General features: G+C 42.8%; 1 protein-coding gene and 1 pseudogene across 3 annotated transcripts in view; both read left to right on the top strand.

The window, feature by feature from the left end:
• The window catches only part of PDCD1LG2 (programmed cell death 1 ligand 2), a 79002-nt gene that overhangs the window by 11018 nt on the left and 52593 nt on the right, over window positions 1-15391 (top strand). For both annotated transcript variants that reach the window (XM_079113093.1, XM_079113096.1), the window contains exon 2: window positions 12650-12754. The gene's annotated coding sequence lies outside the window, so the exon portion shown is untranslated. The remainder of the gene's footprint in view (window positions 1-12649; window positions 12755-15391) is intronic.
• LOC306644943 (uncharacterized protein KIAA1143-like) lies at window positions 7885-11880 on the top strand (annotated as a pseudogene). Its single transcript has 2 exons — window positions 7885-7938; window positions 10679-11880. The product of its transcript is annotated as an uncharacterized protein KIAA1143-like (transcript).

The following is a 15391-nucleotide window of genomic DNA, read 5'->3' on the forward strand; positions in this document are numbered from 1 at the left end:
GTGTTACATCTATCTGCCATAGATGGTTGGGCAATAGGCCTTTTGGATTAATGCTATTATTAGGTGAATTTATGTATGTTACACAATTATTACAGTTTTTTACAATGGTTCGGGCTTGTTCTTTGGTTATATTGAATTTTATTTGTAAGGTTTTAGAATTTACATGAAATTTACTATGGAAGTTTTGTGCTTCTTCTATTATAGAAAAAACATGAGGATCCCTTGTAGCTAGATCAGCTATATTATTGCCCTGTGTTAATGGACCTGGCAAGTCTGTGTGAGCTCTTAAATGTCCTATGTAGAATGGCTCTGTTCTACTCCAAATGAGTTTTTGTAATGCTAAGAGTATGTTGGATATGGTGGAATTTTTGTTGATTAGACAGGCGTCTTCCAGTTGTTGAACTGCATTAACAGCGTAATGGCTATCTGACAGAGTATTTATAGGAACTTTATGAAAATCTTTTAATGTTTGTTCTATTGTTAATAATTCTATTTGCTGTGCAGAAGCCTTTGGAAAAAGAAATGTTTATACTTTGTCTTTATGAAAATATGCTCCAGTACCATTATTGGAACCATCAGTAAACACTACCACTGCTTGTCTTATAGGTTCCCTTTTTGTAATTTTTATTTGAATCACAGGATTTCTTAGATAAAATTGTATATATGGATGTTTTGGATAATGATTGTCAAATTGGGCAGCAGTTGTGAACATAAGAATTGCCCAATCATTGTTATTATTGCTTAAGTAAGAAATTTGTTCTGAATTATATGGGGTTATTATCTTGTCTGGAGATTTCCCAAATACTATGATGGCTGATTTTAATGCCTTGAATATTATTTGTGCCATTGCTTCAGGATAAGAAACTATTGTTTTTCCTGGAGAGTAGGGTAAATGTATCCACATTAAAGGCCCTTGTTGCCAGAGGACTCTTGTAGGGACTAAATTATTTGGAAGTACTATGAGTGATAGAGATGCTGACAGATCTATACGATCAACCTGTGCCTCGTCTAGTCTTTTTTGTACTACATCTAGGGTTTTTCTGGCCTCCTCTGTAAGTTTTCTGGGTGAAGAAGGATGAGCATCTCCCTTTAAGATATTAAATAATGGTCCTAAATCTTGAGTAGTTAATCTAAGGTAAGGCCTTATCCAATTAATATCACCTAATAACCTTTGAAAATCGTTTAAGGTATTAAGATGGTCGAGTCTAAGAGAAGTTTTTAGGGGTGTAATGATTGTGCTGTTTATTTTAGCGCCTAAAAATTCTTGAACTTGTTGTCTTTGTATCTTTTCAGGTGCTATAATAAGTCCTCTTGTCTTTAAATGACTGATTAGATCAGTAAATACCTTATCTAGTATTGTTTGTTCTGGGTGGCAAATTAATACATCATCCATATAATGGTATATAATTATATCTGGGTACTTATTTCTAATTGGTATTAAAGCACTATTTACATAAATTTGATATATGGTTGGACTATTGGCCATCCCTTGGGGTAGGACTTTCCATTCATATCTGGCATCAGGCTGTCCATGATTAATGGAGGGGACCTTAAAAGCAAACTTTTCTATGTCTTCAGGGTGGAGAGGAATAGAGAAAAAGCAATCCTTTATATCTAATATTATTGATTTCCAGTCCTTTGGTAATGCTGATAAGACTGGTAGGCCCAACTGAATTGGCCCCATGGATTGCATTACGGCATTGATGGCTCTTAGGTCATGCAATAATCTCCATTTACCTGATTTCTTTTTTATAACAAATATGGGGGTATTCCAAGGTGATGTGGAGGGCCTTATATGCCCTTCCTCTAATTGTTCTTGTACTAATTCCTGGGTCGTTTTAAGTTTTTCTGTATTTAGGGGCCACTGAGGGACCCAGATTGGTTTTTCTATATTCCATTTTATTTTAATTATTTCATCAGTGGCCCCGAGGAAAAACCCAATCCCTGTCTATCACCTTTTTGTTTAATTGATATTGGTTCCGTTATGCCTTGTTCATTGATTCCTAAGCCCTTTCCCCACTTGTGCCCTTGTTTTTTCATTATGTTTTGTGCTTGTTCACTGTATATTCCTTCTGTGGTTATTTTCATCCCCATTTGATTTAAAATATCTCTACCCCATAATGTCACCGGGATTTGTTCTAAGACATATGGTTGGAAAAGTCCTTCTTGACCTTCTGGGCTTTTCCATTGTAGCCACATGGAGCTCTTTTTTGGTTCTGTGGCAATACCTAATCCTCTCAATGTTTGATTTGCCTTTTGTGTGGGCCAATCCTTTGGCCAGTCTTTTTCTGCGATGATACTTGTATCTGCTCCCATGTCTAACAATCCATTTATAATTTTTCCTTTTACAATTAATTCTAACATGGGTCTGTTTTTTAGTTCCATAGTAAGGCAGGCCAAATCAATACCTGTAGATCCCATACCCTTATCTCCCCTAAAACGTTGTTGTGACGGGAATGAGCCATGAAGACTAGGTAGTATACAAAGCTGAGCTATTCGGTCTCCCGGAGAAATGGAAATAATGCCCTGAGGTGATGAAGCAAGCACTTTAATTTCTCCTGTATAATCTTGATCTACGACTCCTGGAACTATCATTAATCCTTTGAGTGCACTGGAGCTTCTGCCTAATAATAGCCCCATGGTGTTCTCAGGTAGGGGACCCTTAAAGTCAACAGGTATGACTTGTACTCCCATTTCTGGCGTTAGTATTGCTCTGGTAGTAGAACAGAGGTCCAGTCTTGCACTTCCTGGTGTCACTCTCCTTGGTCTGTCACTGGATAATGTGTCCTGGCCACTTTTTGAATCACCCCATACATTTGTGCCGGGCCCTGGGGTTGTGGGCCCCATCCCTCGTTTTTTGAACTTCCACGAGGAAGGATAGGGTTACCATCTACATCTATCATAGATCTACATTCACTAGCCCAATGATATCCCTTTCTACATCTTGGGCAGACTCCAGGTTTAGGCCTTCTCTGGGGTCTGTCTTGCTGTTTTAACTGGGGACATTGTTTTTTAAGGTGTCCTTGTTGTTTACAGTGGAAACATGATCCTGGGGGTCCTCCTCTCTCAAAGTTTAGCCCTTGCATCCCTTGTGTTCTTTTTTCCTGTTCCTCTTTTTTCTCCTCTAAAATATCTTCTCCTTTTTCTAGCGTATCTTTAAACGTTGGCCTCAGGTTACTTAAACACCTGCAAATCAACTTCCAAATTGTGCTCGTGCCCACCGGCAATGGTTCTACTTTCTCCCTCTTTCTCAGATCCTCTCCTAAGTGATCCCACCGTGGTATGTTTAAGAGTCCCTCATCTAAAAACAATGGCGCAGCTTCCTCTATTGTTCTGAGGAAAAGCCTCGCAGTCTTTGTTTTTAGAGGTGTTCCATTTGCTTTTAATAAGTCTCTAAGCGGACCCTCCATTCTGATCCTTGATGTTTCGCCACCCATTTTCTAAAGCTTTAAATGCTACCCACACTACAATGCTAAGTCACACTAAAACAACTAAAAACAGTAGCGCTCTGCAACAATACAATACAACCAAAGACATGAACTCTTGACAAACAACAAGCACACAAAATCTTAATACCTGGCCAGTCCACTGGGGGTTGCTTTACCCAGTTCCCTGTACCTGGGCCCTCTTCGACCCAGCTCCGCTGGGGGTTAATTTACCCAGCTCCCTGTATACTGCTTTAACCTTTCTTAACTTATTTTACTAGACTTGTTTAGTTTTAACAGCTGTTTTACCTGGATTACTTACCTCTTTTGTGGCGGTGCGAGGGGTCCCGGGTTTCAGCACCACTTGTCTCGTCCAGCGAGTACAATGAAGACTCGGCTCTCAAATGAAGTTTTAAGGTCTTTATTTTTATGGGAGAGCTTCTGAGCCGAGTGCCTGGTTTTTCCTCCTCCTCCACCGCCGCCGTCTTCTTTTTCTTCTCTTGTCATGCAGCTTTCTCTCTCCTTCTTTTCTCTCGTGCAGCTGTCACTTCTCTCTTCTTCCTCTCTCGTCACGCCGCGGCCGCCTCTCCTCTTTTCTCATCCCGCAGCTGCTGCCTGCCCTCCTTGCCTTGCTTGCTCTGCCTTGCTTGCTCCCGCCACCGCACAAAATACGCAGCTTTATGGGATATAACAGCCAATCACCTTAATGGGTCAGGCGTTTGGCTCGTGGAGACTTAATGGTGGGTAATGAGGACATGTACTGATCACGAGCTAAGCACGGACGCGGAGGAGATCAGTCAGCCAATAGAAAGCACGTGCAGCTGGGCTTCTCGGCGCCATAGGGCGAGGCCAGCCACCATTGCGGGCCCTACAGGGCAGCGGCCTCCAACAAAGTAGCATGGTAGATTGCCAAGGGGCGCTAAAAGAGCCAGCCATTTAGTTCCCATAAGCCACTTGAATTTAAAAGTGGCACTTTTTCTTTTGGTCTTAAACCAGTTTCCCAGTTGGCAATCAAGCCAGGTTTGGATGCAGAAAATTATTCTCAACTGTGGTTAACTATTTTAATTTAAGGGAGGACATTTGCCAGCTGGTTGTGCCCCTAAAATTTCTTACATGTTCCCTTTGTCCTTTGGGGTCCTCATATTCACAGGACCATGATTTCATATTATGTTCCTCAATTTGAAGTGGGAGGCAAGCCTGTTAGTGTTCTGGGTGACATGTCCACTAGAGAAAATGAATTATTTGGATTCAAAAATACAAATTATCCTAGTTAAAAACTAGAACAGATGAGGGGTAGTTTTACCCAAAGTAAGTAAGACAGATGTTCTGGTCTTTTCTTTACCAGATATGGGGAGCTCTACCTTGAGAATTTCTCATCATGGGTCCCTATTTAAAAGGAAGACCATATGGACACTTTAGGATAGAAGCAATCAGAAACAGAGGCAGATATGGTTGATATTTGGTACCTCTAATGTCTGTCAGGGTCAGACTCAGAACATGAGGCCTTCATGCAGTACCAGGAAGTGGCCCTGGCCACCTGCCTTCAGTTGTTTCAAGCCATCTTCTGTCCCATGCACCAAATTTCTCCCACAGAAAAGAAACTGAAGCAAGTCAGGACTGACATTCCCAACACCGGGGTGAAGGGGAATCCAACTCATCTCTTAATTTTGAATGAAGAAGAGGGCAGGGGGTCAGGACCTGATCTAGGGGGCTTATGAAGTGGGGAATCAGTGAGAATTAATTGTAGAGCAGAGCAGGGCTGGCACAAAGAGGGCTTTAAATGAAGGTTAAAAAAAAAAAAAAAGGCTTGGAAATAATGAACTTCAGACCATCTGCCATTTCATTGGAGGTGATTATCTAAATCCTGGAGAATTTTTGGATCGAAGGTCCTGAATTCAGAATTCAGACTATTGACTTAAGTTGTCTAGTTTATATTGCATCCAGATCTAAGTACTAAGCCTAATGAGGTAGAGGTTCTTTAAAGTATTTATGAGGCAACCTAAGGGGGAGTCCCACAGGATGGGAGCTCCCATGATGGAGAGGTTTGATTGGAGTGGTGGTTGAGATCAAAGCATCCTTTGATGTCTACCATCACCAGACCAGTTCCACCAGAGAATGAGAGGGCATCCCCTTCTACAATCTCAATGGTGGGGGGATCCCCGAGGGTCCCAACAAGCCAAAGGCAGAGGTGTCAGGCAAGGTGCCTCTGCAAGAGAATAAAAGGGATCTTACCTTTCTGAAGAACGAGAAGATCGGTGTTGCTTGCAGGAACAAAACGGCCAAAGCAATCTCTGATCAGGAGGTCTTAAATGTGTCAGAGAAGGGAGGAATTGGAGAGGAGGGGGTTAGAAGGAGGATGCCTCGAACACCAATAAAGGACCCAATACAGATCCTTGCTCTGTCCACATAGCAATAAAGCAGCAAAAACCTAGCCCAAGGATGCAAGGATGCTATCAGTTTCAGATGGTGTACCAGCCACTGTTTAGCCCAAGTGGACTAAGAAGAGTGTGAAAGCTCTCCTTCTATAATGCAGGAGGAAAGCAGGGGAACAGTCAGTCTGGGAATTCAGCGGTAGCCACAGGAGCCAGCTGGGGGCTTCCCCGACCTCAGAGAACCATAGGAGTGCCTGACAATCAATGGTCACTTCCCAGGTCTCATGGAACGTTTAACATGACTGTTACGGAAGAGGTTTCTTAGGACTGGGAGGGGTAAAGACCTCTTACATTCCCAGGTTTCGGCACCATAATGAAAGTAAAAATAACCGAAACGGGCGCAGACCTCAAGGGATCAGTCATGTCTTTTATTAAGTGGCAGAGTTAAGCATCAGAGCAGCACATTCTCAAGAGAGAAAATGGCAACTGGTTACAAGAGGGATCTGATTTTTATAGGGTTTAAGTGAGACTTGAATCAGAGGAGAATGCCTCCGTGGGCCATCAGGGGGAACAGTTGTACATGTTCAAAGCCCAAGTCAGGGGGAGCCGTTGTGCAAGTTCAAAGTCCATTGTTGCTGGGAAATGGTGAAAGTCCAAAACCCATTGTTTTCTTTCTCCCGGGGGACCCATTGTCCACCCATTGTCCATTGTCCCTGGGGACAATGTTGTTGCCCTTTTCCCCTGGGAGTCATTGTTTTCCATATGCTTCACATGCAACCATTCATTTCTTTGTTCATTCAACAAAGTTATGAAAACCGAATTAAGTATAAGGAGCTCTTGTTCTAGCAGGGAAGACAGAACTATAGCAACTTATACCAGTAATGAGTAAAATACTAACACTAGAAGGAAATAGAATATATGAGGCAGAGGGGATCCCCTGAGGTAGTTAAGAAAGGCTTGTGTTGGAAGTATAAAAGTTCAAGGCCTCTTAACAAAAAATGTAACACACAATACAATTTTTTAAAGTTCATGATAAAACTAAGGTACAGGAAAAATAAGGTTAGAAAAAGTAAATTGAGATTGGAATTCTCAAAATAGTCATGAGGTACTACTCTTGGAAAATGCTTATGGTTCCATATGGCTGAAGCAGGAAGGCCGGATCAGGGAAGTTTTCGCAGGCCACACTAAGGAGGACTTTACTTCGTAGATATTGAGAGCTGTTAAAGTCTTTTTAGCAGGAATGACATCATTGGATTTGATTATTCTGGATGTTATTTTGCCTACTATATAAAGGGTAATTCATTCAACAAATGCCGAGGGTCTACTTAGTGTTCTAGGGGGTGAAGGCATAACAATGAGCAAAGCAAAGATCCCCACCTTCTTAGTACTTGTATTCATATGAAGTATGATAGGCAACAATATCAAAAAGATGTAAATTTATATGATATATTAGATAATAATGACTGCTTTGGGGAATTAAGAGATGGGTAAGGAATGTTAAAAATGTTGAGGAGAGGGTAGAGTTGCTGTTGCAATTTTGAAAAATACAATATTACCAGAAAGAGCAATGAAAGTGTCCAGAGTATGGAAACTGGCTCATTGCCAGATCTGTCCTTGGGAGCTGGATCTTAGGAGGAAGACACAAGGGCCTGGGAGCGGGCTTAAAGCCATTCAGACAGGGAATTCCAAATCCCAAAGACCCAGACTGTGAGGGACAGAGGTGGGGAGATAAAAGCTTCCAGAAGAGCCCTCTTGGTCCTACAAACACCTCACACTGCAGGGAGAGGCATGTCCATCATTGGAGCCTCCAAAGGATGGGTTCCAAGACAGAGGCCCCTCTTGCTTGGGCTGCTGGAAGAACTTTGGGCTTTTCTCTATGTGAAATGTTAAACCACCAGGAGATTTTTAAGCACACATGATATGACTCATATTTTTGAAGAATCATTCTTCCTGTTGTGTTAAGAATCCACTTCAGGCAGGCGAGATTAGAATCATAGAGTCCAGTTATCAGACTATTGCAACACCATATGAGATGATGATGACTGGTAAGGAAGCAGTGCAGGCGATGAAGGTGGCGAGGAGAGGTCATGTTCTGGATACAACTGAAGGAAGAGTCTACAGGATTTGTTGGTGAATCAGATGTAAGGATGACTCCAGTGTTTTTGCTCTCCACCTCAGTGAATGAAGAACAGAGCAGAGGAAAGCAAGATGAGAAGGGAAAGAAGCAGTGAGGAGGCTCTGCAGTGAGACAAGGAGAAATGAGAAGAAGATGAATCGAGGTTATGATCATGGGGTGCGGAAAACAGAGGTCATCTAAGAAGTATCAAGGAGGTAGAAGTGCAAAAGGAAGTTAAGCAGTTGGGTTCTTTGTCTCATGAATTCAAGGAATGAAATTCAGGAACATAGGATGAGAGCAAATTAACGGGATTTATTACAATAATAGAAAGAAAGCAGAGCTCCCGAAGGGGAGGGGCTCCAAGAGGGATGGCAATGGGTATCTGTTGTCTAGGGGTTTTTAAAGGCCTGTCTGATGGCCCAGCAAAGATGATTGGGGTTGAGGGATGCCAGCGTGGGCCAATCAAGCTCTTCAAGGTCCAGGCTTAGTAAGTCAATCAGTAGTGCATAATTTCAATCCTTTATTTACATAAGTAAGAGAACAGTTCTCATCCGGTTGTTTCTGACACCTCTATTAGAGGAAGCATTTCAGGTAGAGGTCTGCTTGTGGTCAGTTGTTGCTAGGAGTAAGGGCCAGGGTAACTAAGGAAGGGCTGTTGTGATTGAAGATGTAAAGAATAGAAGCATGTATTCTAGGTCAGAAGAAGGCATTGTGGTTAATGCTGGCAAGGAGTAGCAAGTCACAGGATGTCTTTCAGACCCAATGTCTCCTTTCAGGTTGGCATGATGTCCCCTGTCCTTCTCCAAGGCCCTTATCCTGGCTGCCTATGGAAGATCTATCTTCCTGTCTCAGAAGTAACAACTAAGGCATGGACTGGATTTGGCAGATGACAGATGAATAGCTCTAATATGACCCCCAAGAGTCTGCCTTGAGGTGGATGTTATTATTATTATTGGCATTCCAGGAAAATAAAACACAAAGTTTCCAAAAATTGTCCAAGGAGTTAGAGGCTAATAATTTATAACCCCAGACTTTGAAACTAGATGTGTCTGATTTTAGAAACTGAGCTTTTAACCATTTCATGGAGCACATATTTCTTAGAAGAAAGTTTAATGTGGAAGAATTCTGATCAGAAAGTACTTTTGTCTGTCCCTGTTTCACCAAGGACACAGTATTCCAGAAAAGTCCCCTTGGATATGTGAGGAAGGAGAAGTTAAAGCCAGTGATGGGTGATTCAGGAGTCCTTTCTTGTTACTAGAACTATGTTATGTCATCCTTTCATGTTCTAAAAATAGGAAGTTGATAAGTTCTACTCATAAGTGCGTAGATGCTAATAAGCTCATAAGTACTAAAAATGGGAAGTCAGTAAGTGCTTCAGATGATACCTTTTAAAAGTATATTTCCTGTGTGTGTGCACTCTACCACTGAGCTACATCCACAGTTCTTTTTATTTTATTTTGAGACAATGTCACAAAATTTCTCATACTGGCCTGGAACTTGCAATCCTCCTGCCTCATCTTTCCGAGTCACTAGGATTACAGGCATGTACCACAGGGCCCATCTGTTATATTTCCATTTTGATGAGGAAAAGTATTCTTAGGTTCAGCTAGGTGTGCCTAACACTTCCCTGTGGAAGCTACCATTTGTTACCTGTCCCATCCTTCCTAAAATAAAAACCAAGAATACAGCCAACTGTGGACCGCACCTTTCCCTCTAGCTACTGATTCATTTCTCTTCACAGTTTTGTAACACTCTTCTCTAAAGAGTTGCCTATATTCTATTATCTCCACATCTTTACCTCCCAGTCTCTCTTACACATAACTAGAGCTTTCACGTGCATTTGTCAAGATCATTGGTGACTTCCACACTACTAAATCAAACTTGCAGCAATACTTACCTCTATCAGCCACCCCTTCCTTGTAGTGCTATTTTAAAATATAAGTTTTACTAGTGTTTAGGTATGCTGAAGCCAACAGATCAGGAGACCACTGCCGCTGACACCAAGCAAGGTCTCATCGCCCATGTGCATAGAAGCTGATACTATGGCACTGTTTTTACAAAAAGAACTAGTTTAAAATCAGCATACTACAGTGACACAGCCACATCAATGTTCATAGCTGCTCAATTCAAAATAGCTAAATTGTGGATCCAATCTAGATGCCCTTCAATAGATGAATGGACAAAGAAACTGTAGTATATATACACAATGGGATATTACTCAGGATTACAGAAGAATAAAATTATGGCATTTGCAGGTAAATGAATGGAGTTGGAGAATATTATGCTAAACAAGATAAGCCTCCCAATAAAACCAAAGTCCAAATACTTTCTCTGATAAATGGATGCTGATACATAACAGGGCTGGGGTGCGGGGAGGTCAGGGAAAAATGGAAGAACTTTGGATTGTGCAGAGGGCAACGAGGGGAGGGAAGGAAACAGAGGGTGGGAAAGATGATGGAATGAGACCCTACAAACATGTATGATTTCATGCATGGTGTGACTCTACATTGTGTACAACCAGAGAAATGAAAAGTTGTTCTCCATTTGTGTACAATGAATCGAAATGCATTCTGCTGTCATGTATAATTAAATAAAACAAATTTAAAAAAGAAAAAAAGAAACAGCTTTCTTGGAAGGTCACCCAGCAAGGAACTCTGGTGTAGAGGGGGGAAAGGCTCCAATCTACCTCCCTGATACATTTGCTAACCAGAAAATTTACAGAGAGGAAGAGGGGAGAAAGTGTTTGTTGATTGATTGGCAAGAAGAGGAGTTTCAGGAAGCGGAACCAGGTGTCCTACGTTAGGCCCGCCGAGACCAGGTACCTGTCCCGCTTTAAGGAGCGAGTCAGGTACAGGGAAGGGCCCACATAGAGACTAAGAGAATCCAGCCTCAGCTCCCAGATGAAGATGCTGATCACAGCGACAAAGAAGATGAAAAGCCCCAAGTGGTGATTTTAAAAAAGGAGACCTAACAGCTGAAAAAGTCATGAAAATTAAAGCAGAAATAAAGGCTGCAAGAACAGATGAAGAACCAGCTCCAGCTGATTCATGTATCAAAAACCAGTCAAGCATCCCTCAGGTGAAAAATATTCAGGTTTAACAGCAAGCTCAAAAAAGAAGATGACAAATGAAGACAAGATAAATAAGCAGGACTCAGTAAAAAAGAACTCACAGAAACAAATCAAAAACACCAGCCTCCTTTCTTTTGACAATGAAGAGGAAAATGAGTCATCAAATTTCATAAATCTGATAATTAATATTAATGAATTTCATAATTAAATGGATTTCCCTTATTGTATCTTCCTCATTAGTAGGACACTTTGAGTGAGGGAGATGATAATGCACGGAGTTAAAAATACTTCCTCAGTTGGGTTCTGGGAGCTCACATCTAGCAACTCAGGTCTGAGCCAGGAAGATTACAAGTTCAAGACCAGCCTCAGCAACTTAGTGAGGCCCTAAGTAACTTAGCAAGGACCTGTCTCAAAATAAAAAGATTTGGATATGTGGATGTATAGCTGGGTTCAATCCCTGGTGCCAAACAAAACAAAACATCAGCTCCTGTTAAGGGGGGCCATGTGACTCTGCTCTGGCAAGTTAAGAGATGCAAGTGGAAGCTGCTTAATAAAGATGTTGGGTTTTTTGATACAAAAGAACAGACTTGATAAATATGAGCCTTTGCCCTTATCTCTTCATCCTGTTTGGAGTACAGACATGAAAGCTATGAGTACCAGAGATGGAATTTTTTGGCACAAAGAAGGTAGCCACTTTCTTTGAATATTAAAGTGGAAAATTGAAGGAGCTTGGATCTTGATGGTATGCACCAGACTTGGACTGCTGGCCTCCAAACTTCATGATACATGAGAAGAATAAACACTGTTCTTGTTTAAGCCTCTGTCAGGTTTCTCTTAAAGGTTTCTGCAGTCAAATGCTGTCCCCAAGTAATATAGTAAATAACTGGTTAAACATGAGTGTATTTCTGATGATTTTTTTAGAATGAATTGCTGGAAGCATTTTTTAAAACTTTTTCTTTATTCTATATTTATTAAGGGATAAAAGTATTTGAATATTTTAAAACCATTGATGTTTACTTTAAAATTGCTTTTTAAATAAAAATTTTTTTTACCATTTTATTCATTTACCAACCATAAGAGGTCACTTGACCTCATCCACAATAACAGTGCACAAGCTTTGTGTTGACACCAGGCTTTCTTTCTTTCTTTCTTTCTTTCTTTATTTATTTTGTCAACTTGATGTTTTCAAATGGTATTTAATAGGTTAAGTTTAATTGGCATTTTCTTTGATCTACCAGTGATGCTAAACTTTTAGACGTTAACTACCCTTTGTTATTTCTGGAATTAGCTTTTTGTCCATTTCCATAAGTTTAGTCATGTTTTTCTTATTAATTTGTAAATTGTGTAATTTATGAAACTTTTGTTCTGTCCCAGATAGACTCACCTCACCAGGCACAAACCCAGTGACTCAGGAGGCTAAGGCAGGAGGATCACAAGTTCAGGGCCAGCCTCAGCAACTTAACGAGACCCTGTCTCAAAATGAAAAGTAAAAAGGGGTGGTGGTAAAGCTGCATGGTAGAACACCCTGGATTCAATCCCCGGTATCAAAAATCAATCACCTATATTCTATTGTTCTTTGTTTTCATTTTTTTACATTTTGAACTTTATCCTGCCTGGAATCAAAACGGCTGCACTTTTTTTTCTCTCCAATAATCAATTTTTGTAGACCCATGCCTGCTTCTCATATTTGAAAGGCCATCTGAATGAGAGCTGTTTCCAAGTGTTGGGGCAGGGAAGGAAGAGAAGCACTGTAGAGCCTACAGCTTTCCAGGTAATTCCTCAAGAACCCGCTTAATCCTGATAATTTTTCTCATTAGTAAAAGTCACCCAAAACTGGGGGCTTAAAACCCCATCTTCGGGGGTTTCAAGATGGCAGCCTAGAGGGTGGCTGCATTTCATGTTGCTCCAGGACTCAGGATTCCAAAGAGGAGATATTGAGACACTTGGGACCAACTCAAAGCAGCCGGGTGACTCTCACCCATTGGGAAGGCGTCCCAGATGGGACGGTGGTCCCGGAACGCAGGGAACTTGTGAAGTAGAGCTGCCGGCGAGACGCCCCTCCCCCCGCTGGAGCAGTGAACGCGGACAACTGGGAGCGTCGTAAAGGAGGCCGCTCAGCACAGCGCTGGGACTCAGAGCCACCACTGGGGCTCCGGCGGCTGCCCAGGGAAGGAGTGGCGAGGAGAGCTGTGTGGACTCAGAACACCAGGGCCTGCCCTGAGGAGGAGGAGGAGGAACATGGCCACTTGGATTCGGAGTGACTGCACCAGAGCTGCAGGCGGTTGCCAGAGGAGAAGCCACGCGGCGAGCTGTTTGGACTCAGAACGACGCTTCTGAACCCCGGGGCCTGCCCTGAGGACTAGGAGGAGGAAGAGGAGCGCGGCCGCTTGGATTCGGGTGACTACACCAGAGCTACAGGCGTTTGCCAGAGAAGGGGCGGCGTGGCGAGCTGTTTGGACTCAGACCACTTCTGAACCCCGGGGCCTGCCCGGAGGAGTAGGAGGAAGAGGAGGAGGAGTGCGGCGGGTCGTTTGGACTCGCAGTGACTGCATTAGCGCTCCAGGCGGCTGCTCAGAGGAGAAGGCGAGTGGTGAGTTGTTTGGACTTAAAGTGATAGCTCCTGAACACAGGGGGGCTGCCTGGAAGAGAAGCGTGGTGGGACGCTTGGTCTTGAGTGGCTGCACCAGAGCTCCAGGCGGTTGCCCAGAGGACCCGTGCAGCGGGTCACGTGGATTCAGAGCCACTCAGAGGGACTGCTCCTGAACACCCGGGGGGTTATCTGGAGAAGGAGGAGGAACGGGGAGGGTCACTTCGACTCGGAGTGATTGATTGCCCAGGGCTACGGGTGGTTGGTGGGAGGAAGAGGCACGAAGTGAGTTTCTTGGACTCCTAGTGACCTCACCAGAATACTGGGCGGCTGTCTGGAGGAAGAGGCCTGTGGCGGGTCTCTGGGACTCAGAGCTATTGTTTGGGGCCACAGGTGGCTGCTCAGAGGAGGGGCCGCACAGCCAGGCGATTAGGTGCACAGCAGGGTCCCAGGATCTAGGAGGCTTCTGGGTGGAAGAGCCGCACAGAGACAGGCTTAGGGCGGAGCGAAGGTTCCAGGCCTGTGGGCAGATTCTCTGATGAGGGGCAGCCTAAGGAGATTCATCTGCGAAGGGTGAGGCTCCCAGGCCCAAGAGGTAGGGCCGGGCCCCTGGGAACTTTGCAGAGGAAGGCAGCCCAGCCCAGGCGGTAGCTGTAAATTGAGGGGAACCTCTAGGAGGGAACTGACCAGCGAGACCTCCCCACCGGGTGAGTCTTCCCTGCTGGGTGAGGTTTCCCCACAAGGACGGTAAAACCAGAGACTCAGGCCCAAACAGGCCTTGCCTCAGCCCGCAGCCTAGGTCCCCTTTGGATGACCATTGGTTAACAAGTGGAGGCACCTCTGCCCACTAGCAGGGATTATACCCCACCTGAAGGCCACCACTCCTAGAGAGGCAGCTTCCTTGTGGAGCACTGCATTATCAACTTCCTCCAAGACTTCAGCCTACTGAAGGCTAAGGGGGGATATATATAGAAATCTTCAGGGACATTGTAAGTCAATAGAGGAAATCTGCAATATCTCAGCAGTCCACTGATACCTGAACAATATGAGAAAACAAGGAAAGAAAATGCTGCAAACAAATCTAGATGTTACATCAATAAAACCCAATGACAGCATGGCAGAAGAAATGACAGAAAAGGAGTTCAGAATGTACATAATTAAAATGATCAGAGAAGCAAACGATGAGATGAAAGAGCAAATGCAAGCATTGAATGATCGCACCAATCGACAGTTAAAAGAGCAAATACAGGAAGCAAAAGATCATTTCAATAAAGAGTTAGAGATATTGAAAAAAAACCAAACAGAAATCCTTGACATGAAGGAAACAATAAACCAAATTAAGAACTCCATAGAAAGCATATCCAATAGGATAGAACACCTGGAAGACAGAACCTCAGACATTGAAGACAAAATATTTAACCTTGAAAACGAAGTTGAACAAACAGAGAAGATGGTAAGAAATCATGAACAGAATCTACAAGAACTCTGGGATATCATGAAAAGGCCAAATTTAAGAATTCTTGGGATTGAGGAAGGCCTAGAGAAACAAGCCAAAGGAATGAACAATTTATTCAATGAAATAATATCAGAGAATTTCCCAAATCTCAAGAATGAAATGGAAAATCAAGTTCAAGAGGCTTATAGGACTCCAAATACACAAAATTACAACAGACCCACACCAAGGCACATTATAATGAAAATACCTAACGTACAAAATAAAGACAGAATTTTAAGGCTGTGAGAGAAAAGAACCAAATTACATTCAGGGGGAAACCAATATGCATATCAGCAGATTTTTCAATCCAGACCCTAAAAGCTAGA

Source organism: Sciurus vulgaris (assembly GCF_902686455.1).
Source record: "Sciurus vulgaris genome assembly, chromosome: 15".
In the NCBI taxonomy this organism is placed as follows: domain Eukaryota; kingdom Metazoa; phylum Chordata; class Mammalia; order Rodentia; family Sciuridae; genus Sciurus; species Sciurus vulgaris.